Raw genomic sequence first — 26,404 nt, 5'->3', positions numbered from 1 at the left:
GTATTCTGGGTAGCACTAAAATCCATGTAATATTTTTTTTTATGTGTAACTAGTCGTCTGTATTGTATTTATAGACCATGCAAATAATGCCAATATGTGTACATAAATGTATGGCCAGACTGGAATCCTTATGATGCGGAGTTAGCCATAAAATTCTAGTAGACACATATGTAACATAATGTAGAGACCCTAAATGAGAAATTACTACAACAGTGGCCATGCCGAACCAGGGATGCATTAAAGAACAGATAGAGGATAAACTGCTGGGATACATCTTGATCATTAATAATAATAATAATAATAATAATAATAATAATAATAAAAATAATAATAATAATCACATTTGTAAAGCGCATGGTTACACTAGACTAGTGTATCCCCACGCTACGTTACAGCCGAGAAGAGACATAATTCCCAAGCCGCCCCCCCAAGCAGGGTACGGCACCAGGTAGCTAGCCAGTGGGGAATAAGAAGGTTTTCAGCTTCTTGCGTAAAGTCATCTCCGAGGCCTCCATCCGAAGCCCCAACTAGAGTTTGTTCCATTGCTGAGCCGCCATGAAGCTAAAGGAGCGCCCGCCCATCCTTACCCTCCTGGCTTTGGGTATATTAACCCGCCCCATCCCGCTATTCCTCAGTACTTCACAAGCGACAACCAGCCATCAGCTGACTACCAGAAGCGAACAGAACAAATTATCAAAAACAAACTGTCAAACACCAAAACATTTTTAACTAAGAAAATACCAGAAGAGACCATGTCCAGCTCCCACGAAATGTAAAAAAAACATATTTAAAGGGTTGCTACTGTGCAGAAACAATTAATTTTGAATTTAGTTTCCAGCTGTAAGTGGAAACTTTATAAATGTTATAACACAGAAGAATAAAAAACACAGAATCCTCTTCAAGATCAGGAGGCTACAAGTAGTTGAGGAAGCATTTATTTATTTAGATTTATGGCACACCATTACCACAAAGAGAATTATGGGGTAGACCATTTTAGAATTGTCAATAGAAATATTACTGAACATACAAAGTTACTACAATAGAAAAATAACTGTGTGCAGATTGAGGACAGTAGAGATAGGTGTTATTTCAGGTGCAGGTGGAAAAGTCTAAAAAGTGTGGGCTTAGTTCTACCTCCAAGAGGCAGGTAGTTTATAGAAAAATTTGCCGTCCCTGAAGGAGGATTGATGTGCATGAGAGGTTTTGAACAGAAAGACGTCCATCTGTAGGGCGTGGCAAATTCTGAGCAGGGGTGTAGCTCCAGGGGGGCATTAGGGGTGTTACACCACACTAAAAATGTATTCTGTAGTAAATTGTTGGGTACAAGTACTTTCAGTTGGGTAGTGTGAGGTGCGTACACACACACACACACACACACACACACGTCATTGTATTGAAGGCCTTAAGAAATGTTGATTAGTTTGGAAAAAAATTTAAGTGCCCCTAACAAATCGCCCTCCTCTCTCTTTCCACTGCCTCTTAAGCCCCTTCATGTGGAGCTTCTCATGTAATGTGTTTTAACAAGATGCCCCAGTGTGATTGTTTGGGAAACTCAAGTTTTCTCCCCTACCCCCATCATACTGACATAGCTAGGCCCCTGCTTCTAGGCTCCCTAAAGCCACCCGAAGTGGTGAGAAATTTGGTTATGTTTCTTCAGATGAGAGGAACCAGTGTCAAATGCTTGTTTGAATGAGAAGCCTGTGCAAATTGTGTTTAATGTGACTTGATTTTTCCACTTTGGTGACACGTCTGGTTGCAGAGTGTAAAATTGCGCAGAACGTGGCAGGTATTCCACATTAGTCTTTCAAAAATATGCATTTAGATGAGTTTGGCATACACGGCAGTTTTAGATAGTTCAGGGAGATGAAGTGGAATGATTACTCTAATAATATGTATACATTGGTAACTTTCAATTTCTCTACATTCTTTCAGCCAGATATCAACTTTAATGCAAATCATTCCGATACTGCATAAGAATAACGCAGTTGCCTATCAGAACACTTTAGGTGTGTAATTTAAAGAGTAACTGCTCACATGAGGAACTGCTAACTCCACACCTTCCCAGGGCACAAGTCCTTAAAAAAAGAAGTGGGGGGACTGACCAAGTTAGGCAGTATGCAAGTGATATGACCCGTGCCATCAAAGCACATGATGTCACGATGCATGAGATTCCATGTGGCATCACAGGAAGTGACATCACTGGAAGTGACATCAGATACTAAGATCTCACACATATGTTTATAAGGTGCATAATGGGTACATTTAAGGGCATTATATTATGATATTTTTAACAAATGAGATTTGGAGTCAGGGTTATGACGAAAAAGTGGACCAATCCGGACGCCAAATCTGGGCCTTAACGAATAATTTTTTTAAAAACCCTGCCACGAAGAAATTGGCAACAAGGAAAAGCATGGTAGTAGATCTGTCCTGCTTAACTGGTTGCAAAATCTGCATTTTAAAATATTTTATGGGGTTAAGGCATCTGCTGCAGAGGTCCCAGTAAATCTCAGGGAATAATAATAATGGTGAGACAACTTTGGAGCTTAACGCATTTGTTGGAGAGATCTGTGTTTTATGTAGCCCTACATCTGTATCAAAGTAGTATAGAAGATTACGTTGTCTCCTGCAAAACATATTCACCCACTGTTCGTTTGGGGATTGTTGAACCTCTATTTTGCTGCAACCTTCTTCTGGTTTGTTATTCATGATTTCGCAACACACATCTTATACAATGTTGTGAGGAATAACTGTACTTTTGACTTCCCTAAAGGGGTACCTGGTCAGAACCAAATGCTTTGAGTGACAGGCGATAATTATGTGGAGATCGGTATACGTCGATTGGCTGCTATAGATTCTCCCGCCATCTGTAGAGCTGTGTTGTGTGCATGCGGGTTCTCATGGCCTGTTTAACGTGTTCTTTTACTTAGGTCATTTGTATGGGTCAGCTGTGGAAAATAATGAAATTGATGTACATAAGCAGTGTTCATTTGCCCTTTCCCATTCCCTTCCCTGTACGTCAACCACACCACTCCGCCAGTAAAAGCCCGTGCCCCCATGTACCTGATAGCCATTTTAGGCACCATGGCCTTTTTCCCGCTCACCGGAATCCCCGGCTTCCCTCCTGCGCATATTTTGAACCCCCCCCCTTTCACATACATAGACCATGAAACCCTCTCCCTCTACGCGACCCTGCTACGAAACGCAACCCTCCTGCTTGACCCACGTCAAGTCCCCCATTTCCTCTTGAAGAAGCATCCCTCGCCTCAGCTGACATAACCCCCCCAGCTGTATCTGACTGCCCCCGTTCTCTCATGTGCGGGTCATAAGAACTCTCTCTGTGTGCAACTCAGTCCCTGTGCGCACCCTGGCTCTCCCCTCCTCCCTCACATGGACAAGTCATAAACCCTCTTCTTCTGCAAGACCCTGTCCTTGGGAGTCACGGCCGCGCCTGATCAACTCCTCCTTTCCTTTCATGAATAACCCCTCTGTCAGTAACCCTCCCTCCGCAGTGGGCTATCCACACATGTCCGAGGTCATCGCCTAAGCCAGGAGATACTGTTTACTGCCCCTTATTGTATGGAATCACCCCTCCTCAAAGGACCCACTATTGATCCTAACCTCCCCACCCCCTGGGCTGCGATCAGGCGCACATATCCTAAAAATCGACGGAACACTCAACTGTGTGATTACCCTCTCCTCTTATCGACAGGTCAAGGGTCTCTATTGTGAATATATGTGGGGTAGGATTGACACGAGGATTATGGGGATGTCTTTTCCTCGTTTCACAATGATATGATTGTAATACGGAATGTTTTGTAAAGTATAAAAGACGATGTCTCAGCTCACTTGTTAGAGCACCTCCCGAAAGACACTGTGTTTCGTGTCCGAAATGACAGGCTCTCCTCATGAGTAATAAATCCTGTTCTTGTGATTCCTGCCTCCAGCGCCCGTCTCTTTATTTGGTAACTATTCAGAATGGGAACTGAGAGGCGACTTGCGCCGGCGGCCCGGGCTTCGATAGTAATCTGGGCTCACCTTTTACAATTGGCGCCCAACATGGGGCCCATCAGTGACATAAGGTCCGGTAAGAGAGATCCAGACGAAGAGGTGAACATCTAAATGATCGGAGTATACCTGCCTTGAGAGGGCCCTCGTCCGGCTGCCAATCGAATGAACTTCACCGATTCTGAACGGACCTCTCTCGAGTGACCTATTGTCCTGACTGGAATCCCACAAGAATGCTGCATAGAGTAAGAGAACGATCGGGCGCTGGAGGAGGAAGACGAAGAACTGTTCGTATGGTCCGGTCCGGGTAAGATTAAGTAGGGCGTTTTACGCCTGATTGGCAGGATGGTTTTTATCCATCTGATTGTTTGATTGATTGTATTGGAATCGGTATTTGAATACTGATATTGTTGTTATTGGTTCATTTAGCCTTGGATGCTACTTGAAATATTGGTTCTCTTCCTGAGAACGAGACATTCTCTGTTTGCAAACAGCGGTGAATAGGAACGTTCGTCTCTCTTTGCAGATAGAGAAGGGTAGGTAATGCAGACTTTTGTCCCCGTTGTAATCCATCATGCCTACCTTTCTCCCCACTGATTGTTTGAAATCGATTAATAATCGATTGTTGCTCTTTGAGATCTTCCCTGTCCACAAACAGAGACGAATAGAAATATTCTGTCTCCCTTTGCAGATAGCGAAGGGCAGGTAATGCAGACGTTTGTCCCCGTTGTAATCCGTCATGCCTGTTTTTCTCCCCACTGATTGATTGATTGACTGGACATTGTTGTCCAAGGAATTGTTTGTTTGAGGTATTTTCTGTTTGCAAACAACGTGGAATCGAAATATTCTGACTAGTCTTTGCAAGTAGTAAAGGGTAGGTTATGCCCCTTTGTGATTCGTCAGTCCTACCCACTCCCCACTGATTGACTATTATTTGGGGGGTAGCTCACCTGGTCCGTCCAGGAGGCTACCCTAATGGAGGACACATGCCCCCACTCGTTGACCATTTATTGGAAGTAACCCATCTGGTCCGTTCAGGAGGCTACCCTAGTAAGTGGAGGTACATCATTTGGTCCGTCCAGGATGATACCCTAACGAGGGGATATGTGTTCCCCTCTGATTGATAATCTAGTTCCACCCGGACCATTTATTGGAGGTAACTCACCTGGTCCGTCCAAGGGTACCCCCTAATGAAAGGACATATAAAAATGAAGTGATCACCGTACGCTACTAACAGAAAACTTTAGCTCGAAACACGCTAAGGAAAAGAAGGAAAAATAAAAAGAAATCGGGCTAAGTCAGTAACCCCCTGATGAGCTTTCGACTTCACTAAAAATAAGAAACATTAGGAATAGTTCGTAATAAGAAATATAAAATGGCGAAAGCTTGACGGCAAGACAGCCACGAGGTAGCTAGGCTCCACTGCCTATTCCTGCTCCCAACATGTCTGCCTCATTGCCCACCACGCCCAAATAACGGTAACATGAAATAGATACAAATCAATAAAACACCTACCCCCATTCCGGAAGCTCCCGAAGTGCAGCAGGTCCGCGGTTACGCCCATCCGGAAGGCGAGGCCTCAGCGTGTGCAGAGCAGGGCCTGGCTGGCCGCCATCGGGAGGGGAGGCTGTAGGGCGGACGGCCCGAGGAATCGTGGAGGTCTCTCCTTTTCCCCTCCTCTGCTGCCCTGCAGGCCACGGGGGGGGGGGGGATGTCTTGCCTCAGCCACCGACCCCCCCCCCTCTCTTGCCTGATCTGGCCATCGACGAGGACCGGAGCCAAGGCGAGGTCGGACAACCCTGAGAGTTGCAGGTAGTCCCGCCACATGGCCACGCCTGAGAGTTTCAGGTAGTTCCGCCACATGTCAAAAAAGGGGGGGATGTCTTGCCTCAGCCACCGACCCCCCCCCCATCTTCATCAGCTGGCATGGCCAATACCGAAGCGCTGGAGCCGAGGAACGGCGCAGGGTCGCTGGAAGGGGGAGGCGGCGCGAACGAGCCTCCCCCACCTCCCTCCAGGTGGAGGCTTCCAGCGACACCCCAACGCTCCTGCTTAAAGAGGGTCCACATCGAAAAGCGTTTTTTTGCCCGGGACGGGCACACGCCACGTGCCTTCTCTCCTCAACTTTGAAGATTCTATGAGAGCCGGGGGGGCTCCCGACCCCTCCGCATGGGCGCCCCCGTCCCCCTCACTGGGAACCGCGACATCGGCGCGCTCCTGCCAGCACCAGCCTCAGTTTGGAAATGGCTAAAATACAGCAAAGGTACAGACTTGTTCAGTTCCGGTGGAACATCAGAATGACCCGGTAGAAAAAATTTTGTTGCCGCCCTCCCCACCCTTTGACTGATGGTCTACATTGCTAGACTGTTACCACATTGCGAAAAACTTTTGAAACTACCAACGGAAGGTTCTGGTCCTACTACGAGTCAGTGGAGGCAATCTGACTATACTGGGACTTGCCTGACCTCGCCCAAAATGGCGCCGATACAAAATGAGACTTTCAAAAATCCTTGTTGCGCCCTGATTGCTCAGCCTTGATGCCCCAAGATATGTATGCAGTTTTTTTTTTGGACAATGAAAGTAGATAAGATGGATATTGAGTATGTGTTTGGAAAAGAAAAGCGATATAAGATGGATATTGATCACATGCTGGGACGATAAACTGATTTAGGGTGGGTACTAATTATGTGTTGGAAACAATGAATTGGTATGACATAGGCACGGGTTGAGCATTTGAACAATGAATTGTTGACACGCATTATACTTGCACCTTAAGAAAGTTCGATATGGTTTTCATTACACTACTGCACTTTATGAAATAAATGGCCACCGATTTCGTTTCTCTTATGCACAGTTCCAGTCTGCTCCGTAGCCGGCCCACTGGGTTGTAGGCCCGTATTTGTGTGCCAACCTTTTCATTAAAGTTTTTGAACACGCAAATATTATCGTAGTGTTTGTATTTATGAATGTTATTGAAATGTATGGCTACTGTCACTGACATAAGTAAAATACATGCAGTATGGCTAAGGTTGGAGGTTAAAAGGGTCCGATACTTGGCAGCTACATTATGTGTCACGGACAGCTGGAAAAGTGTTTTTAGACGCCCTTGAGCGATACCACAGAAATACCACCTGACCGCCACCCTTGCACACGACCTATAAGGCCGCGATCATGTGATCCATATAGATACACAGACCATCGATGATTATCTATCTGATGCTACTGATCCCTCCGGGCTTAAATGCCGAGATGGTAGAGAATGCTACCCGTGGAGATAGGTCGAGTATGTGGTAGGTAAAAACATTTTCGGATTTATGCAAGTTGATGTATTTTGAATGCTGCCCCCACCCCCTTCTTCTCCTCCCTTCTGCAGGTCACGTCGGAACGTCGGCTTAAGTATGGAAGAGCGATGATCGAACGATCAACGATGACGGAAGGAGGGGATTTCAGCATAGTATTTATACTAGACTTAGATATGACTGTTCCTCCTTAGAACATAGCGACTGGGAGGATGGACTGACATAGAAACTTGACGGGTACTGTATGACGAAAATTGACTTGAAATTAGCACGTTAGATAATGCAACCATGGCGTTTAACTAGATAGGGAAAGGACAAGGAAAAGTCCTGAGGTAAGGGTTACCCAGGCACCACCCATCTGGGGAGGTAGAAATGTTGATGTTCGAAATGTGCCACCTCCTTCTCACCCTCTTATAGATATAAACAAGCTGTCCGACTACACTCCTGATCAATACCCTCTGTTGCCTCAGCCTGGAGAACTTCCCACCAAAAGAAGAAACTCAAAAGCGTTTTAAGATCCAACCGTGGGCAATAGCTTGACCAGGTTAGTTTCTGACCAGCTGACCGGGGTGTAAGTATCAGTAATCGAGAACGCACGCAAAAATAGCAAGCGAGAGGAAAAAGGAGGAATAGGTAAAAAGAACTCAACCCGTAAATAAATAGGATATTAAAGATGAAAAGAGATCTTTTTTTTTGGCCAATAACTGTTCTATGTCTCGTCATGAATTTCTTTGTATGTAATATATGTACTGTCTTCCTTCGTCTGAAGTTTTGTGTGTATGTACTGTATGAGTTTATGTCTCCCCTCTGTTCGTGTCTCTGTGCTACCCAACCCCTGCTGTTCTGTGTTGTGAACACACTAAATGACCTATTTTCGTACACGTCTCTCTCTCTACATGTCATACGTGTACTGAATAGCTCGTTTAGGTTGCGGATGACTCACTCTCTACGAGAGTCCCCCTGTTCCATCTTCCTTTTTGATAAAATTGTGCCCCACTGGCACCAGTCTGATTGGATACTTATCGAACACGAAGGTGTTCAGCGAAATTGACAGAAAATAAAATGATTGTAATTTGCCATATCACTACCCCTCCTTTCTGCAAAATGAATGAACTCGAATTGGCTAAGAAAGAAAGGACAGGTGAGACGACAAAGGTCCCCTAATCTGGCCTCCTTAAAAGGGGAACTATATGTCAATGGCACCCTATTTCAGTTTCGTTAGAGACAAGCGCCAACGCCTAGATTGACCCCCAACACCCAGATTGCCCCACCCTCTTTTCACCCAAGCGCGAATGCCCGTAGCATCCCCGCCCCACCTGATTGACCTCAGTTGCTGTCCCTGATACATAATTAATGACCATGACCAACTGTCGCCCCTCGAGAGAAATGCGTTATCACTGCCCTACGATTATTGCACCCCCGCTCTGCTTAAAAATGGTTAGCCGGCTCTAATAAGGGAAATGTAAGACTGCTAAGGCTCGAGTTGGAAGGACGAGTCTCCCATGTATGTTTATTTTTTCTGATGAAATGCGCAAGTGATAGGAATCTGACCTCTGTCCATATGTATCATGAATGAACGCCGATTAGACTTGGTACAAGCACAGTAGAAATACCCACATACTTACTTCACGATAATAGACTTCTGACCATGACCAATGAGCATGACCCCAAGGTGCTAGGATTGCGAGTGGAATTCAAATGTTAAAAACCTCTTCTCCTGCCAGTTCTCTAAAACTTGTTTTTACCCATTCCAAGATATACGATCATCGGAGGAGAAGGGTCGGATGTGGCGCACAGCCTGGCTGGAGATCACGAGAGACATGCGACCTCGACCAAAGGTGGAGCTGCAGCACAACAAGATACGGGACGAGGCAGCACTCTCCAATGTGGTAAACGAAAGGATGAAAGGCTGTCCTGAAGCCCTCTGTCCGCCTACCCACGCGTGCCTGAAGCCTCCGTCCCCCTCTTCAAGCCCGGTTGATGGGCCTGCCCGCTTGTTATCCATTGCTCCCTTGGTCCCTTTGGTGTGTCCCGGAAAATCTGCCCCCACTCCGCCCTCTCACTCCCATCGACTATCGAAACCACACACCCTCTTTTCCACGTGACTTTTTGTCAAAAGGAAAAACAGCATTTAGGTGGAAATGGGGTTACGCCACAGGAATGTAGGTGCCGCGCATAAGGCACCATTAAAAGGATTGGTTAAGGTACAGGACTGTGGTCTAACAGCAGAGGACTGACCGCACCCTGCAACACGTAAGGATGGATCCGAGCTGGACCTATAGCTCCACCGCCGGTGCTCAACAGCGCCAACAAAAGGACACGGACTAGAGCCTACCAGTGATGGCTCACTGCTAAAAAGACACTGTGACGAAGAGATCTTATTTGGACTGAATTCCTCCCTCAATTACTTGGTCAAAATGTTCATTGGTCACATTTCTTTTTGAGAAAGTCGGAGGCATTTATGCTGTGAAGTTCGTTTGCAAATGCTATTTCCTATGTGCTGTATTCTGCCAATCACACCAACTGTTCATGATTATATGCGATATGTTAGTATTGACAAATGCCGTTTCGTCAACCACACTTGTTTATATGTACGCCCATTTACTAGGAAGAATAGGGAAAATGAACTTTGTTATGTAAAAAGCGGCGACTGTGGAAAATAATGAAATTGATGTACATAAGCAGTGTTCATTTGCCCTTTCCCATTCCACTCCGCCAGTAAAAGCCCGTGCCCCCATGTACCTGATAGCCATTTTAGGCACCATGGCCTTTTTCCCGCTCACCGGAATCCCCGGCTTCCCTCCTGCGCATATTTTGAACCCCCCCCTTTCACATACATAGACCATGAAACCCTCTCCCTCTACGCGACCCTGCTACGAAACGCAACCCTCCTGCTTGACCCACGTCAAGTCCCCCATTTCCTCTTGAAGAAGCATCCCTCGCCTCAGCTGACATAACCCCCCCAGCTGTATCTGACTGCCCCCGTTCTCTCATGTGCGGGTCATAAAACCTCTCTCTATGTGCAACTCAGTCCCTGTGCGCACCCTGGCTCTCCCCTCCTCCCTCACATGGACAAGTCATAAACCCTCTTCTTCTGCAAGACCCTGTCCTTGGGAGTCACGGCCGCGCCTGATCAACTCCTCCTTTCCTTTCATGAATAACCCCTCTTTCAGTAACCCTCCCTCCGCAGTGGGGTATCCACACATGTCCGAGGTCATCGCCTAAGCCAGGAGATACTGTTTACTGCCCCTTATTGTATGGAATCACCCCTCCTCAAAGGACCCACTATTGATCCTAACCTCCCCACCCCCTGGGCTGCGATCAGGCGCACATATCCTAAAAATCGACGGAACACTCAACTGTGTGATTACCCTCTCCTCTTATCGACAGGTCAAGGGTCTCTATTATGAATATATGTGGGGTAGGATTGACACGAGGATTATGGGGATGTCTTTTCCTCGTTTCACAATGATATGATTGTAATACGGAATGTTTTGTAAAGTATAAAAGACGATGTCTCAGCTCACTTGTTAGAGCACCTCCCGAAAGACACTGTGTTTCGTGTCCGAAATGACAGGCTCTCCTCATGAGTAATAAATCCTGTTCTTGTGATTCCTGCCTCCAGCGCCCGTCTCTTTATTTGGTAACTATTCAGAATGGGAACTGAGAGGCGACTTGCGCCGGCTGCCCGGGCTTCGATAGTAATCTGGGCTCACCTTTTACACAGCAAGGATGTGTCGTTGATCGGAATATCACTTTACCAGCTGTGTAACTATGTTGTTTTGTGTATTGTTGGAGTGTGTCGTTTTGAGGGATAAAAAATAGATTTCCTATACATAAGGAGCATCAGACCTATATTATGTTAGCATGATGTATCTATATGTACCCTCTTTTGCTTAAAAAAAAGATATATATCTATATGCGCTTACGGGGAGGAAAACGTTTATTTGCTCCTTGCGTATCTATTACTAACAGAGTAGGCCGAGAACCATACAGACGCCATTTTCCGAACCTATGCTCGAACACGGGCTGTGATCACGTGTTAGTCTCCGGCAGTTGTCAAGCCCCAGTTCATCTGAATTACTGGGAGCAGCTGAACGTAGGCTGTCTACTCAACTGTCCTGAGACTCAAGGTCGTATCTGGCTTTGGGTGCGATAAGCGCATTCCTGGAGGCGCCGTGCCTACACTCCTGGGCACCAAGACGAAAGGGAGTCACTCCTCCTGACCTTCCCAGTCATAAATAGTTGAGCTTTGAACTAATCATGTGTGCCATATATGGTCCTTTCCTTGAGCTCGAGGGCCAACCGGCGTTTTTCCTTTTACAGTGATTATATGTGTTGAACTAAAAAGTATATAATCTCATGTTTGAATGCGAGCCAACAGTCTTCTCCGCGCACCTGATGGGTGAGGGTTGGAGAGGCTCCTCTATAGAGTATTTTTGCTTAATAAATGATTGAACTTTCTTAACTGCCAACTGACTGATTATTTGGTAATGGGATTGGGGCCATTGGTAGGTATAGCCCTTTATGTTATTTTTATGGTACTTCAGTTGGCGACTCTGGTGGGACTCCGTGATAGGGTCGTCCTCCCTGTAACTGGGTAGAAAGGACAAATAAAGGGAGCTCTGGTATAGCGGGTGGACGGACCGATTTTTTTTTTTTACTTACCCCGCTCTCTCGATCAGAGTGCACCAGCTGCTGTTGACCCTTTGCCGGAGTCCTACGGGCGTAACCCAGGAGCTGACCGTGTTGGTCTTCAGGAGTTGGCAGTGGGGAATACGCAATTGTACCTGCGTGCCCCAGGAGAGTGGATTGTTTTTGATGTCTTTTGGAATGCGCTGTTGAGCAGTGCTTTTGAAGCAGTTAGCTGTGTAGGATTTGGTGGTCAGTGTACCATGGAGAATCTTGGGGGTCTGACGGGGCAGCATTGTGGCTGCACGGGTAGACTGTCCACGGACTTGTTTTGTGAACAATAGAAACGCCGATCGGATGCTCTGGTGTGGCTCGTGTGGTGCGCACCCGGCCGGACTGGTCTCAGAAAAACCTCTGGTTGTACCTGGGTAGCTTTGGGGACATATCTGAAGTGGTGCTAAGGAAGCGGGCTTAGTCAGAATAGTCCCAAGGGTGAACCAGGAAGACTGCAGGATGATCTGTAGGACAGTCTGTGGTTATACCTGTCCGACGGTCTCTTAGTAGTCTTTGGACTGCTTGATTTTGGTATCTGTTGGTCTGGAAACTGAATTGATTGATTCTCCATGAACAGGAGTCAACGGGCTCTGTTCGTTTCTTTGGAAAGACAAAAAAGAGACATGTCGTTTTGAACATCTTTGTATGTACATATTATTGCTTTGTGTATGTTTGAGTAAGAGTGAGGTTGAATATGTTGTGAATGTTTGAACATGGCTATGTTTGGAAGTATGTTTTTATGATTGAATGAGGAATACGTGACAACAATCATTATGCCGCGTGTTAGCAAATTGATTTGTTGTGGATGTTGTTGCCGCCCTAAAGATACGCGCTTGGCTGAAAGTCAACCTGCCCCGCCTGAGGGCAGCCCGAGTTACGATATGTATGTAAAGCATGGTATTAGTCCTCTCTTGTTTAATACACTATGACACAAATATACCAAGGATAATGTAGAGTTGCAATGGCCCTGAACCGGGTCTTTTGATGAGAAAAAGATACATTTTTTGCAGGATCGATTGTTTTCTAAACATAGTCGACAGTCAATGTTTGATTCCCTAAACCTATGGCAGAAGGAAGCAAAGCGTAGACGTATACGGGAGGAGAAAGTATGCTGAATGAAGGGGGGTCGGAAGATTAAGTAGAAAGCCACTGTTTATGATAAAGCTCAAACCGAACAGGGATTGGATTGTGCAGATAGGCAATTTAGATTGCAAGTGGATAAGACCTATTTGGCTAGGACAGAAGCGGAGGATGAGATGGAAGATTTATTGGATACTCGTCCCCCTCCACCTTATGCTCCACAACGTATACATCCTGTTGTTCCCCCAACTCCAGTACAGGTCCCTTCAGCCTCTGCCCCAGTTGTTTCTTCTTCCCCGGTCTCTCCGGGAACGTCCTCTGTTTTATCTCCCTCTGTGTCTGAGACGGCTCCCTTATGGTCTGTTACATTGCCATCTTCTGTTATGTCCACCGCTGTTTTGTCTCCCCCTACCCTTGCGTGGGCTTCCCATTCCGCGAGCACAACCCCATCCTTAGCGGTTTCAACTCCAGCTCGTGCTGCGGGGGATTTCGACACACGAAAGTTATTTACTCATTCGACTGTAGGACTAAACGAGAAACAGATGATTGAAAATCAGTCATCCCAGTGGATGCAACAGCCTATTTATACTTTAACTGATATATGGAGCACGCTTCGAGACTTTGAGCCTGTTATGCAGCAAAATGCCCTGAAACACATGGCCACATGTCTTCTTACTTTATGGGAACAGTGTTTTGCAGGAGGGATGGCGCCACAAGTGATGTATGATATTCGGGACAAGGCTCATAAGTCTGAACTGAGACCAGAGGAAGTGTACAAATATGTTGAGGTTTTATTAAGTTATCGAGGGCGGATGCACCAAAAATGTTCCTCATGGGACTCTCAGCACTCTATGCGAGAAGTCCATCCTATCTTTCATTCTGAAATACCGGAATTAAAAAATGATCAGGATGAGGTGACTAGACCTCGTGTAGAGGCACGAGTGCAGGAACAATGGGTTTACACCCCCTGGAAGAGGATTGAAGTCCTCACACTAAAATCACAACTACCTGACCCCCGTAAGAATCCCACAGCTTATTATAAAGAATTCACAGAAGCGGCTTCCTCAGCCGGTATGACCCTAGCTTACATAGAGCTATTTTTTGCGTTGTTAGTCCCTGTTGATGTATGGTGTCAGGTGCATGATCAGGACCATGTTCAGGAGTTGGGCAGAACATGGGAACAGATAAAAGATTGGAAAAGGAATGTAAGCCGGGTGATAAACCAAAACCCGAACTAATGGCGTTACCTGGACGTATAATTACTTACATGCATTCCTTAATTCCGCCTCGTAAGGTGGATTGGGATAAATTGACAGCATGTAAGCAGAAGAAAGACAAAAGCGTTCCCGATTTCTTCACTAGATTTTAAGGCGTGTTCATTGATTTTAGTGGACAGGATTTATCATTGGAAGGCGGTATACGATTATTTGTTGATCGTTTTGTGACCAATTTGTTACTGGAAGTTTCTGCGCGGCTACAAGACGCTGAAAGTACCTGGACCACGTCTACGCCTTTGGTAATATTGAGTATGGCCCAATATTATGAACATAGAGAAAATGAGAGTATGGATAAGACGGAAAAGAATACGAAAGATCTTAAGACACGGGTGTTGTTCGAGGACGAGGCAGAGAGAGAGGTGGTAGAGGGTTCGTCCCGAGGGGGGCGGGAACTGGACGAGGCAGACGGCCTGCTGTTGTTTTGGGGATAAACCAGTGCGCTTATTGTAAGGAGGAAGGGCATTGGCGATTTCAGTGTCCATTGTTGCTGGCTCAGAATGGGGCTATTAGAGGTGGAGGATGAGGTCGATGTGGTGTAGATTGCGACGAGAGGAGGGGACGCCCGTCGGATCAGAAAATAATTATTTTGATAATCCGAGGTAGGCAGTACTATAATGAGGACTGTATCATGGATGCAAGCCAAGGACAGAGTGGGGGCCAGGTGTCAGTACCCGTTGATCAGCAAGGTCCTTATGTAAAGGCGCATTTGATGGGGACATCTGATACATTTTTAGTTGATACAGGTGCGATGAATAGTTCTATTTCTCGTTCTCTGGTCCCAGGGGCTGCTCTGTCCGGGCAAAATAATGTTCCGGTGGGATTCTCGGGAATTCCGGTGGTGAGCCCCATTTCCAAACCCATACCTTTTACAATTGGTCCAGTAACGGTAGACTCCCCATTTCTTTTGACTTCCCATTGTGGGGAAAATTTATTGGGCTTGGATTTGTTGAAGAAATTACATGCAAAAATTAATTGTTCACCTGATAGTGTTTATTTGACTATCAATCCCCTTGGCAAGCATACTTTGCATGGTTTCACCAAAAATGAACCCCTCCCTCCTGAGTTTGCTGCTATCCCAGCGACGCTGTGGGCCACTGGAGACACAGATGTAGGATTATTAAGGATTCCGCCCGTTTCTATTACTTTGAAGCATAATGCTCGGCTTCCACGTATACCTCAGTACAAAACTTCTCCGACAGGTGAGAAAGCTTTGCTCTCCATCATACAAGATTTGATCAAAAGGGGTGTGGTAGAGGAGACGGCTGCTAATATATGCAACAGCCCCATTTTACTGATCTTAAAAAAGGCCCCTGTTGGAAGCGATCCTGACTATGTTGATACTTATCGTTTTGTGATTGATTTTCGTGAAATTAATAAAATAGTGGTGCCCTAATACCCTGTGGTTTCTGACATCACTACTATTCTCACTATGATTCCTCATACTGCTAAATATTTATCTGTGATCGATTTAAAGAATGCTTTCCTTAGCATTCCGATATATCCTGATAGCCGACATATTTTCGGTTTCTCATTATCTGGTCGCAGTTTCCGGTTTTGTCGCGCTCCACAGGGGTACACGGAGAGTCCTAATATTTTATAGTCAAGCTTTGAAGACATTGTTTGAAGTTTTGGTCCTACCCCCTGGTAATGTGCTTTTGCAATATGTCAATGATCTGTTAGTGGCCTCTGACACGGAGGAAGGTTGTAAGGAAGCCACTGCACAATTATTGTCTTATTTGGCGGCTAATGGCAATAAAGTATCTCTTTCTAAATTCCAATATTGTTGACAGGAGGTGACCTACCTAGGTCATCTACTGTCAAAAGAGGGGAGAAGACTAACCCCTGAGAGTGTGACTGCCATTTTTATATGTCTGTACCTCGTACTCAGGGTGATGTTCGTGCATTTCTCGGCATAACTTCTTACTGTCGTCAATGGTTCCCTAACTTTTCCATTCTCACTAAACCTCTCCTGTATTTAACCACTACAGATGTGCATGAACCTCTACCCTGGACTGATGCTTGCTAAAATGCTTTCGACTCTTTGAAATCTGCGATTTGCTCTGCACCCGTTCTTGGTACCCCTGGCTACCAAAAACCTTTTGTGCTTTATGTACACAAGGTGGATGGTTGCTCGCTTTCTGTGTTAACACAAGGATTTGGTGGTAAGCAGAGACCTTATGCCTATTTCTCGGCGGTGTCGGATAATGTTGCCAGATCACGCCCTAGTTGTTTAAGAGCTACTGCTGCGGTCGCAGTGGCTATTCGACAGTCGGAAGGGCTCGTTCTGAACACTGATTTCACAGTGATGGTACCGCACGCTGTGGATACATTATTGAACAAAACGAAGACCCATCACCTTACGAGTGTGCGTCCTACAGGTTACGAATTGACTTTGTTTGCTCCCCACATTACGATTAAACGATGTGCCACTCTGAACCCTGCCACGTTACTACCCCTCCCTTCTAACGAAAGGAACAATGATGTTCATGATTGTATATTTTGGATGGAGGAAGAGACAAAGGGATGGGTAGACCTGACAGACAATCCTCTATCTGACCCTCAAGGGGAGTTGTATGTCGATGGCTCTTGTTTTAAATTACCAGATGGCACGACAACTGCTGCATATGCGATAACTACTGTTCACACTGTAGTTGAAGCTTCTCGAGTACCCTATCAATCAGCACAGGCAGCTGAGTTAGTGGCAGTGCTTCGGGCCTGTGAGTTAAGTGAAGGATTGAGAGTAAATATTTATACCGACAGCCAGTACGCCTTCGGTGTGGCTTATAGTTTTGGCCGGCTTTGGGCGAAAGAGGTTTTCTCACTTCCCATGGTTAGCAAATACAGCATGGCCCCTTGATTTTGCGATTGCTGACAGCATTGACGTTACCAGAAATGGTGGCTGTAGTCAAATGCAGTACACACAAGGCAGTGGTTGGTGCAGTGGGTGAAGGTAATGCCTTTGCTGATCAAGAAGCTAAGGAAACTGTGAAGTCCAAAGTGACCTCAATGTTTGTGACTAGCTCTGCTAGGTGGGTGGCTGTGAGATGTTGGCCTGATATATGATGTTTCCAATTCTGGAACCACCTTGTATCAGTCCAAACAATCCCTTATGGTGTCTAGTTGTAAGTCAACCTTATAGACAAGCTATCCTAGGGGTAGCATGGACTAAGCAGCCTGAAAGGCTAAACTCAAGAGGTCGTGTTAAGCGAGCTGTTTTACCAATCACAATCCTGTAATATCAAAAGAAAGGACACCACACAAGTATATATTATAAAAGTATATGTGTTTATTACTAAAATAATCCCCAGTACTCTTTATGAGCAAAGGGGCACAAGCGTTAAATAAAAAGCACAGTATAACATATGAAAGTTGCACAATTATGGATGAGGGCGGGTGGCCACTCAAACCATATATTAAGAAAGTGGTATAAGAGATACCAACCGAACAGTGGTTAGGCCTAGGGCCTAGGGAATCGCTGGGAGCAGTCGGGACAAGCAATGCTGAAGTCTGGAAAAGCCCGCAGGATTCGGGTGCAGTGCTTAAAGCAAACGCATGCACCAATGCAAAGTCAATGGTGCGTAAAAGTTACACAAATAGAGTTTAAGGATACTTCCGCTGAACTTAGAAGGACAAAACTTTAGACACAGACCCTAGAGGTGTGTACCAGTGTGGGAACACCGGCGTTGCTGAGTTACCTCACCCACAGGAAGCATGTGCATAGGGTCGAAGTGGCGTCGGGTTTCGTCACGCAGGTTGTTGGTGCTTGAAGCTGAAGATGCTGCAGGCGATGTGAAGGAGAAGTGTTCGGTGTGATCCAAGGGTGGATCAGAGTTGTAGAGTACCTGAAAGCAGAGGGCACAGAGTCTGGGTCACTCAGCAGTGACCAGGGTGGAACCAGGACGGAACCAGGCAATGTCGGGCGCAATCAGGTGGTTGTCGAGGAGCTTCTCTCCACTGCCACGTGGGCTCTGGGGCATCTGCGACGTCCAGAAGCGGGTCACGAGCTGTCCCACGCAGGCTCTCACCGTCGGCGCTGTCGGCTTCAAGATCGGAGCAAACAACACTTGGCAAGAGCAATCCACGCGGGATTGGAAGATTGCTTCTCATTCGGACCAGGAGGGTCAGAGCGGGTGCTCCTTTTCAGAGGAGCGGGTGCAAGTCTGGAGCAATCAGAATCACAAGTTGTATTTCCGTTTTCGTCAGCACAGCGGCCACAAGCCAGCTGGCAAGTGACCGGGCCAACGCGTTGAGCCAAGGAAAGCAGAAGGGCCCCACGCAGCACTCGTCGAGTGTAGAGGGGTGAGCTTCAGTGCAAAAGTGGCTCAGGGTAGGGGCTTTTCAAACCCCGGTGTACAGCTTCGAGGGTCACTCGTGGGCTGCACAGTCAGCGTCTCGTGGTCTTTTCAAGATGGAGTGCCCCACGCTTCCGGTCGCCTCCACGGGTCTCAGCTCTGCGGGGACTGTGGATCGGGCTGTAAGAAGGTAGGCAAGCTTGATCTCGTCGATCTCTGTCGCTAGAGTTCCGGTGGGAACTGCAACAAAGCAGACGTCGAGGTGCTGGATGGTGCCTGTTTGCAAAGGGTGGTCACTCCTTGACCACAAGGGAGATTCTTCAGTCTTCTACGTTGAGTAGGATGTCGAAGGGTCCAGAGTTTCGTTTCAAATGTTTCATCAGGATAATCTGAGTGCGTTGGCACTGCTCCCATTTTTATACCAATCTAGGGGGCTGGATTACCTGCTAGGTCCCCTCCTATGGGTGGGACCCAGGAAGGGGGTGGATACACCCCTTTCCCTTTGATCCAGGCCGCGCTGGGACTGGGGCTGGTGTGCCCCAGAACCGGTTTGGCCGGATTATGCAAGGGGCAGCCTTGTGCTCCCCAGGCAGTGTCTGGTTTCTTTCAAACCTCCCTGCTACAATCCACTATCTCCTGTCTGGGGTGGTGTAACACCTCCCTGCGACAGAAAAGCCTTTGTCCAGGCCTCCTATGCTGAGTTTCGGTCAGCTGCAGGAGGTCAGACTTGTGTCTGTGGCAGGAGCATCCATTTTGTGGATCTGAGGCTCTTTTAAAATCAACCGCGTTTTAGCAAAGTAACATGTCGTCTCCCTCTACAGGGGTGGAATGCTACCCCCGTCGCCAGGACTGGCGAGGGGGTAGTATTCCAAATCGTATGACACCTTACACAACATGTTTTGATAAAGCCAAACCAAAGTTAACATATAACCGCGAGGATTATAATGCACTTAATAGTATATGGTATGGGATTATCCCGGAACAGCTTAGGGAATTGGACCCGACAGCTGCAGACAGGCTCAGCTCATGCTAGAGCACCATCTCACATAAAACCAAGCACTCTGCCTCCAGGATTGTTAAGGCCTGCCATAGGTGTGGCTTATATGTTTATATGTGTCCAGATAGGTTTAGATATAGGCATACTATATCTAAGCAAGGGGTGATTGCACCTCCTTGCCCCAGCTGAGTGATCAGCCAGTTGTGTCAATTTTGGATAGCCAGCCAGGGGTGGCAAAAGATATGCTGCAGCCCCTGGTAGGCCTTGGATGCACCTATGCCCTGGGCACCTATAGTGCTCTGTACAGGGGCTGATAAGGTGACCCTAGCCAATTTAGTTATGCACCTAGGGTACATGGAATCCATTTTACAGAGAGAGCAGAAAGCCTGGGGCCCTGATTAGCAGGGAACCAGGCCAACTAAGTCGAAAACCAGCTAAACACAAGGCAAAAAATCTATCTGGGGTAACCATAGTCAGGTAGCCACCTTCCTACAGTGGCTGAAACAGAGATGTTTAATAACACCATGGAGAGTGCCCGAGAAATACAGAAAGAAGCTACCCCTATTGAGCTGGCTCAATGGAAAGAGAAAGTGGGGAAATTAGATGCAGACGATTGTTGGATTGATTTGACAGAAAAACAGCGGTGGTTGTTGCCTAATGCATTAGTGAATACGGTGGTGACAATGGCACATGGTTCAGCTCATATTGGGGCAAAGGGTATTTGTGCATTATTAGATCCTTTATGGTACAATCCCGATATTCCAAGGACCGCTGCTCATTTGGTGCAATATTGCATGGTGTGCTTACGACATAATCCTGGGGGCAGGGAGCCTGTTCTGAGTGGAAACATTGCACCACCATCTTTGCCTTTTGAGGTGCTCCAAATGGATTATATCCAGCTGGAACGCGTAAATAATTTAAAGTATTCCTGTTTGTGGTGTGCGCTTTCAGTAAATGGGTGGAAGCCTACCTGACCAAAGAAAATACTGCTTTGGCCACGACAAAGGCGTTGGTAAAGGAATACTTCCCATGCTATGGATTGCCTCGGGTGATCTGAAGTGATAACGGGGGACACTTTAATGCAGAATTCATCAGTCACATTTGTAATGGACTACAGATTAAACAGAAATTCCATGCGGCTTGACACCCCCAGTCCGCTGGGTTGGTTGAGAAGTATAATGGGATACTGAAGCTCAAATTAGCAAAAAATCAAGAAAGTACCGGATTGAAGTGGCCAGATGCGTTATCACTGGCATTAATGTCAAAATGGGTTACCCCACATTCCCGTTCTGGCTTATCTCTGTATGAGGTCATTTTTGGGCACCCTGCTAATGTTTGGGGCGTCCCGAGACCCAGAAAATTTTGCGATATAGAGTATCCTATGTTGACAGACTAAAGACAGACTAAAGATCTCCGTTCCATTCATCAACAGGTCTCAGCAGTTTTGCAGCCCCTGCCGGAGGGTCCCGGACACCACTTGGAGCCAGGACAGTGGGTTCTGGTCCGTAATTATCAACAAAAATCCAGCTTGGATCCCTGTTGGTCTGAACCGTTTCAAGTCTTGTTGGCCACGCGGACGGCGATAAAGGTGAACGGCAAGCGACACTGGATCCATGTGTCACATCTGAAAAAACTATTCCTCCCGCTTCCATATGATCAGCGAATCCAGGAAGGGGTTCTCACCCAGGAAAGTGAGAGAGTTCCTCGTTTTGCCCCTTTTTCTGATGCCCAGGTAATTGGAGAAGGGGTTTCAGGCTCGGAAGGGGCTCTGTCATCAGCACAAGTTATTGCCCCAGATTCTGTTGCACCTACAGTCAAACGAGAGGCTCGTAGTACCCCTGTTTCACCGGATTCATCATCCTCTGTTTTGTTCTCTGATCAAGAAGTGCCTGGCTATGCTCGATACAACCTGCGGCCCAGAAAACAGCGCGGTACCCCAGGCGAATATGGTAGGAGATAGGGAGAGACTTGAGTGATAGGGTACAGACCTGTGCCACGAATGTCTGTTAGATGCGCTTTTGGGGTACTGAGCGAGACACTGAACTGAACGTGCTGAGAGCCTTGAACATTTGCTTGCTCTGTTCAGAAAGAAAGACTGAATTTCTTGTTTAAAAAGGCAGAGGTTGTGCTTTCTGCAAGAGTTGTGTGAGAACTTAACTCCATTGTGAGAAGCTTGCTTTGGTATTATTTGTGATGAACGATAGGAGCCTGCCTGTAAGGCTCTAAACAGACACAGGAAAGAAGCACCCTCTGGCAGGTTGGACTGCATCGCTCAAGTTTATTTTTGGACTTTTTAGTTAGTATGTATCCCTTTGCTCGTTTAGTTCCCGAAGAGGAACGTCCTTTTGTACCATTTCCCTGCATATATGCCTGTCTTTTCTAGTTGGACCCAATGAGTTAAAATTGCATTTATAGTTATTGTAGCAATATTACTAATCACATTGATGGGAGCATTCATCTATTTAGAATTTTGCCTCCCTATGCATACTGTTTTAGGAACAACTGCCCCACCTCCGGAGCATGTGTATCATAATTTAGCCCCACATAAGGAAAGACATCGTCAGACTTATGTGAAAAATGTATTTGTTGAAATGCTTCATCAAACACACAGTGCCACCAATACTACAAATTGTTGGGTTTGTGGTCTTTTACCATCTGTTATGCACAAGCACGACTTATTCATATCCCTACCCTTGTCTCATCTGGGGAGTTGTGAGGCTTGGTTTAAAGTACTTTCAATGATGTATATGCATTATACTGTGGACACTCAAAGGTTTTCGGAAAAGGATTATGAAAGGATTTTAGCAAACATTGAGGTTCATCCAAGGATTTGATCCCGAAGGGAAGAATGGAGAGGGAACCTTAGATCCGAATGCATGTATGAATATGTATACAACGCATGAAACTACTACCACTTGGTTGAAGAATGAGATTTTGGATTTTGTTGAGTTTAATTTCACTCAGTATTTTCGACATTTTCAAGACCGTAATGTTACTGAAGATAGGGCTATTCCAGTGCCTATACTAAATAGTACCTCTGCGTTCTGTGTTCAAGGAGTAGGGTACATATCAGTAGGAGAAAGCTGATGTAATTACACTTATCAGTTGCGTACTTTTAGCAGCCCACCATTGTTAACCCCTCCTAATGTATATTTTGCTTGTGGAGAAAATGCTTATTCTTGGCTTCCACGAGGTTGGGCTGGACGTTGCTACCTGTCCTTCCTGTACCCTCCAGTCTATATTGCCCCTTCTAATTATCACAAGGATCACCGCTTAGATAAACGAAGTGTGCTTGTAAGGAGAAATAAAAGAGATAGATACTACCGATATAGATCAGACAGATACTCCACTGCAGCATTTTACAGACATTATAAAAGGAGCATTTCCTATTTGGGGGCCTATAATAACCAGCAAGGAAGTACAGCGTTTGTCCAGAGTAGTTGAAGGGGTAATTAACACTACTGCAGGAATATTGACTAATATAACCGTAGAACTACAAGCGACCATACTCGTTTCGCTACAAAATCGTATGGTTTTAGACGTTATCTTAGCAGATCGAGGAGGAGCATGCTGTGTGATCGGCAGTTCTTGCTGTGTTTATATTCCTGACTCCGCCCCCTCCGTTCATTTGGCTATCCAGAAGCTACATCGTTTGGCTTCCGAAATACATGTAGAGGCTGGTACGTGGTCCCTCTCTGGTTGGTTCTGGGGTTTGTGGTCTACTTGGAGATGGAAAATTTTGATAGTGCTGGTAGGTATAGCGGTATCATATTCACGTGCTGCCTTTGTGTACAATGTGGACCTGCATGTTGCTCTTATTGCGCAACTAAACTCACCTCCTCTGTGGCTGGTCCATCCCCTGCATCAGTAAAGGCTCAGTTAGTTCAGCAGGAGCTCAAAGATTTAAAGCCGATTGATGAGGGAATATTTGAAGATTGAGCTATTTTAGTTAGCTACATCATGCTAAAAGGGCCGTTCTGAGGGATAAAAATAGATTTCCCATACATAAGGGGCATCGGACCCATATTATGTTAGCATGATGTATCTGTACGTACCCTCTTTTGCTTAAAAAATATATATATCTATATGCGCTTGCAGGGAGGAAAACGTTTATTCGCTCCTTGCGTATCTATTGCTAACATAGTAGGCCGAGAACCATACAGATGCCATTTTCCGAACCTATGCTCGCTGTGACCACGTGTTAGTCTCCAGCAGTTGTCAAGCCCCAGTTCATCTGAATTACTGGGAGCAGCTGAACGTAGGCTGTCTAATCGACTGTCCTGTGATTCAAGGTCGCATCTGGCTTTGGGTGCGATAAACGCATTCCTGGAGGCGCCGTGACTACACTCCCGGGCACCAAGACGAAAGGGAGTCACCCCTCCTGACCTTCCCAGTAATAAATAGTTAAGCTTTGAACTAATCATGTGTGCCATATATGGCCCTTTCCTGGAGCTCGAGGGCCAACTGGTGTTTTTCCTTTTACAGTGATTATATGTGTTGAACTGAAAAGTATATAACCTCATGTTTGAATGCGAGCCAACATTCTTCTCTGCGCACCTGATGGGTGAGGGTTGGAGAGGCTCCTCTATAGAGTATTTTTGCTCAATAAATGATTAAACTTTCTTCACTGACAACTGACTGAATATGTGGTAATGGGATTGGGGCTATCGGTGGGTATAGCCCTTTATGTTATTTTTATGGTACTTCAGTTTTCCATAAATTGGCGTGGAGAAGGAGCGGCAGGAGGTTCTGGTAAAATAACGTGAATACATTTTTACAAACCCATCCTACGCACTTCCCCCCCTGCTCTCTCTAGCCAAGCAATTTGACAAGCGTTTAACCTCTTGAAGTGAGACCACTGGTAAAGTACTACAGCAGGTTTGCGTGGTACAAGTACACCTGCCACTGCAACTTGAACTGCAAAATTATTATTTACATAAATTATCATAACGCACAATAGTCAACAGATTCATCAGTGCACAAAAGTCACACATTTAAACTATCGCTCAGTGGGCTATGCATTCACTGCATGATTATGCGCTTGACCTCATGACTACAGGTTTTATTCCTGAGGAGTCAACATAGACGATAAAGAAGTACCTTTGAGTTAGTTAACAATAAATGTGATGTCACTCAATTTACCGACCTCAGAATGATGACAGACTGAGTTTTCTCTGTCAAGAGTCAAACCCCAGGCAGGCTAAGGGACAATATTGGTTGTGGTGCATGAAATACATATTTACCTCCCCTTCAAGACCATAGCTTGAGAGCACTGTTGGAATGTTTGAACATTTTTCATACCCTAATGCGGTCAGTGGCAGTTTTTCAGGGTAGAAGGTCCCTATATCCTACACACCACAGAATTACCTGTCGTAAGTGGTGTTGGGGTTATCAGTTAGTGTGATGAGTTAAAAGTAGTTGTTTGCACTGATCACTTTGGTCTCGAGCTGTGATCTATCATGAAGAAAGTATACACTAGTTGCCCCTGCCGTATTCGAACAACTCGAAATGGAGACACTCCTTTTGTTATCTTGCCCCATATTTTTGGAATAAGCTACCTGTTCATATTCGTAGGCCATACTTTTTCAACTTTCAAATAGCGAATTAAAACCTGGCTTTTTAATCTTCTTTATGTGACATATTGTTTTTTGTTTACATGGCTTTAACGCCGGCATAGTCCGTTTGGGGAGAGCCATTTCACAGGTAGATCAGGTGTCTTTAACATAGCATGCCAACACCTAATGAAGCTAAGGAAATATAAAAAATATTGAAAATACTGCTAATTCTCAGGCTACTTCCACTACTATTACTCCTTCAGCTTCGCTCTGTGCCAGCCTGTCAAATTGTTTTCATGGAAATCATTATCTCACATACTCTTCAAACTATTTAATTCTCCAGCATTACCGTCTACCTAAATCTACTGCAGCCAGTCGTATGCCAGCACCTAAAGATAAGCTGCTCTCTTTTCTCTTATTTCTAATAAGCTGGAACATGATTCCCTTTGGCTCACCAACCAAAATATCTACATTTTATTAGGTAGCCTTTGCCCTGGTATTTGAGGAGCAGTGTAATCTATTGCTGATCACTGTATGAGATACCACCCTATGGAAAAAGAAAACCTAATTTTGCTTCTTCCAAAAAGACCTACAGATGACCCCCCACCTTCTTGGCCAACTTCAGGCCCATCTCTCTGTTATCTCTAACAGTAGGGACAAAGGTCTCCCCAGCTACTGTCCTCCCATTTCGTTGTTAAACAGTACTGTCAAAATCTTCAGTAGGGTAATACTCTCATGACTGTAGCAATGGGCACTTAAGAACAGGGTACTGTCTGATGTGCAGTGTGGGATTCCTGTGCCCAACCCAGGGCACCCTGGGTTAGGCACTGTAGATCTGGGCATTGACAGAAATTGTCACTAACGTACAAGTCGATAAAGATTTGCACAGGAGGATCAGGTAAATTTAGTTCAGTCTGTTTGCATCCACCAGCTAAATTCCCTGGATAAGAACCTCCCTGTTATACCTTGACACCTGTGATCCCTTGTCGTGGGAGCAAAAATACAGTCTTATCAATTATGCAAATGTCTGCTAATTGAGCTTTCTTGAGAACGTTGCAAAAACAGCTTTTTCAGAATTTAGTAGTCTGGGCGGTCTTTAACCTTCAAAGTTTTGTTCGTGTGTCCTATGTCGTCTCCAAATGCACTTGCTGCCTGTTGTGCAGAGAATATATTGAATAGTGACATCTTGACCATTTCGCTTTCTGTGGGC

The 26,404-nt window shown here is 45.8% G+C and overlaps 1 protein-coding gene across 1 annotated transcript in view; it reads right to left on the bottom strand.

Annotated features, from left to right (window-relative positions):
* Positions 1 to 26,404, bottom strand: part of CA12 (carbonic anhydrase 12) — a 198,520-nt gene that overhangs the window by 26,371 nt on the left and 145,745 nt on the right. The window lies entirely within an intron of this gene.

This window comes from Lissotriton vulgaris, chromosome 2_2 (genome assembly GCF_964263255.1).
Source record: "Lissotriton vulgaris chromosome 2_2, aLisVul1.2, whole genome shotgun sequence".
NCBI lineage: Eukaryota > Metazoa > Chordata > Amphibia > Caudata > Salamandridae > Lissotriton > Lissotriton vulgaris.
Note: the sequence above shows the minus strand (reverse complement) of the source record. Positions and strands in the feature narration are given on the sequence as shown.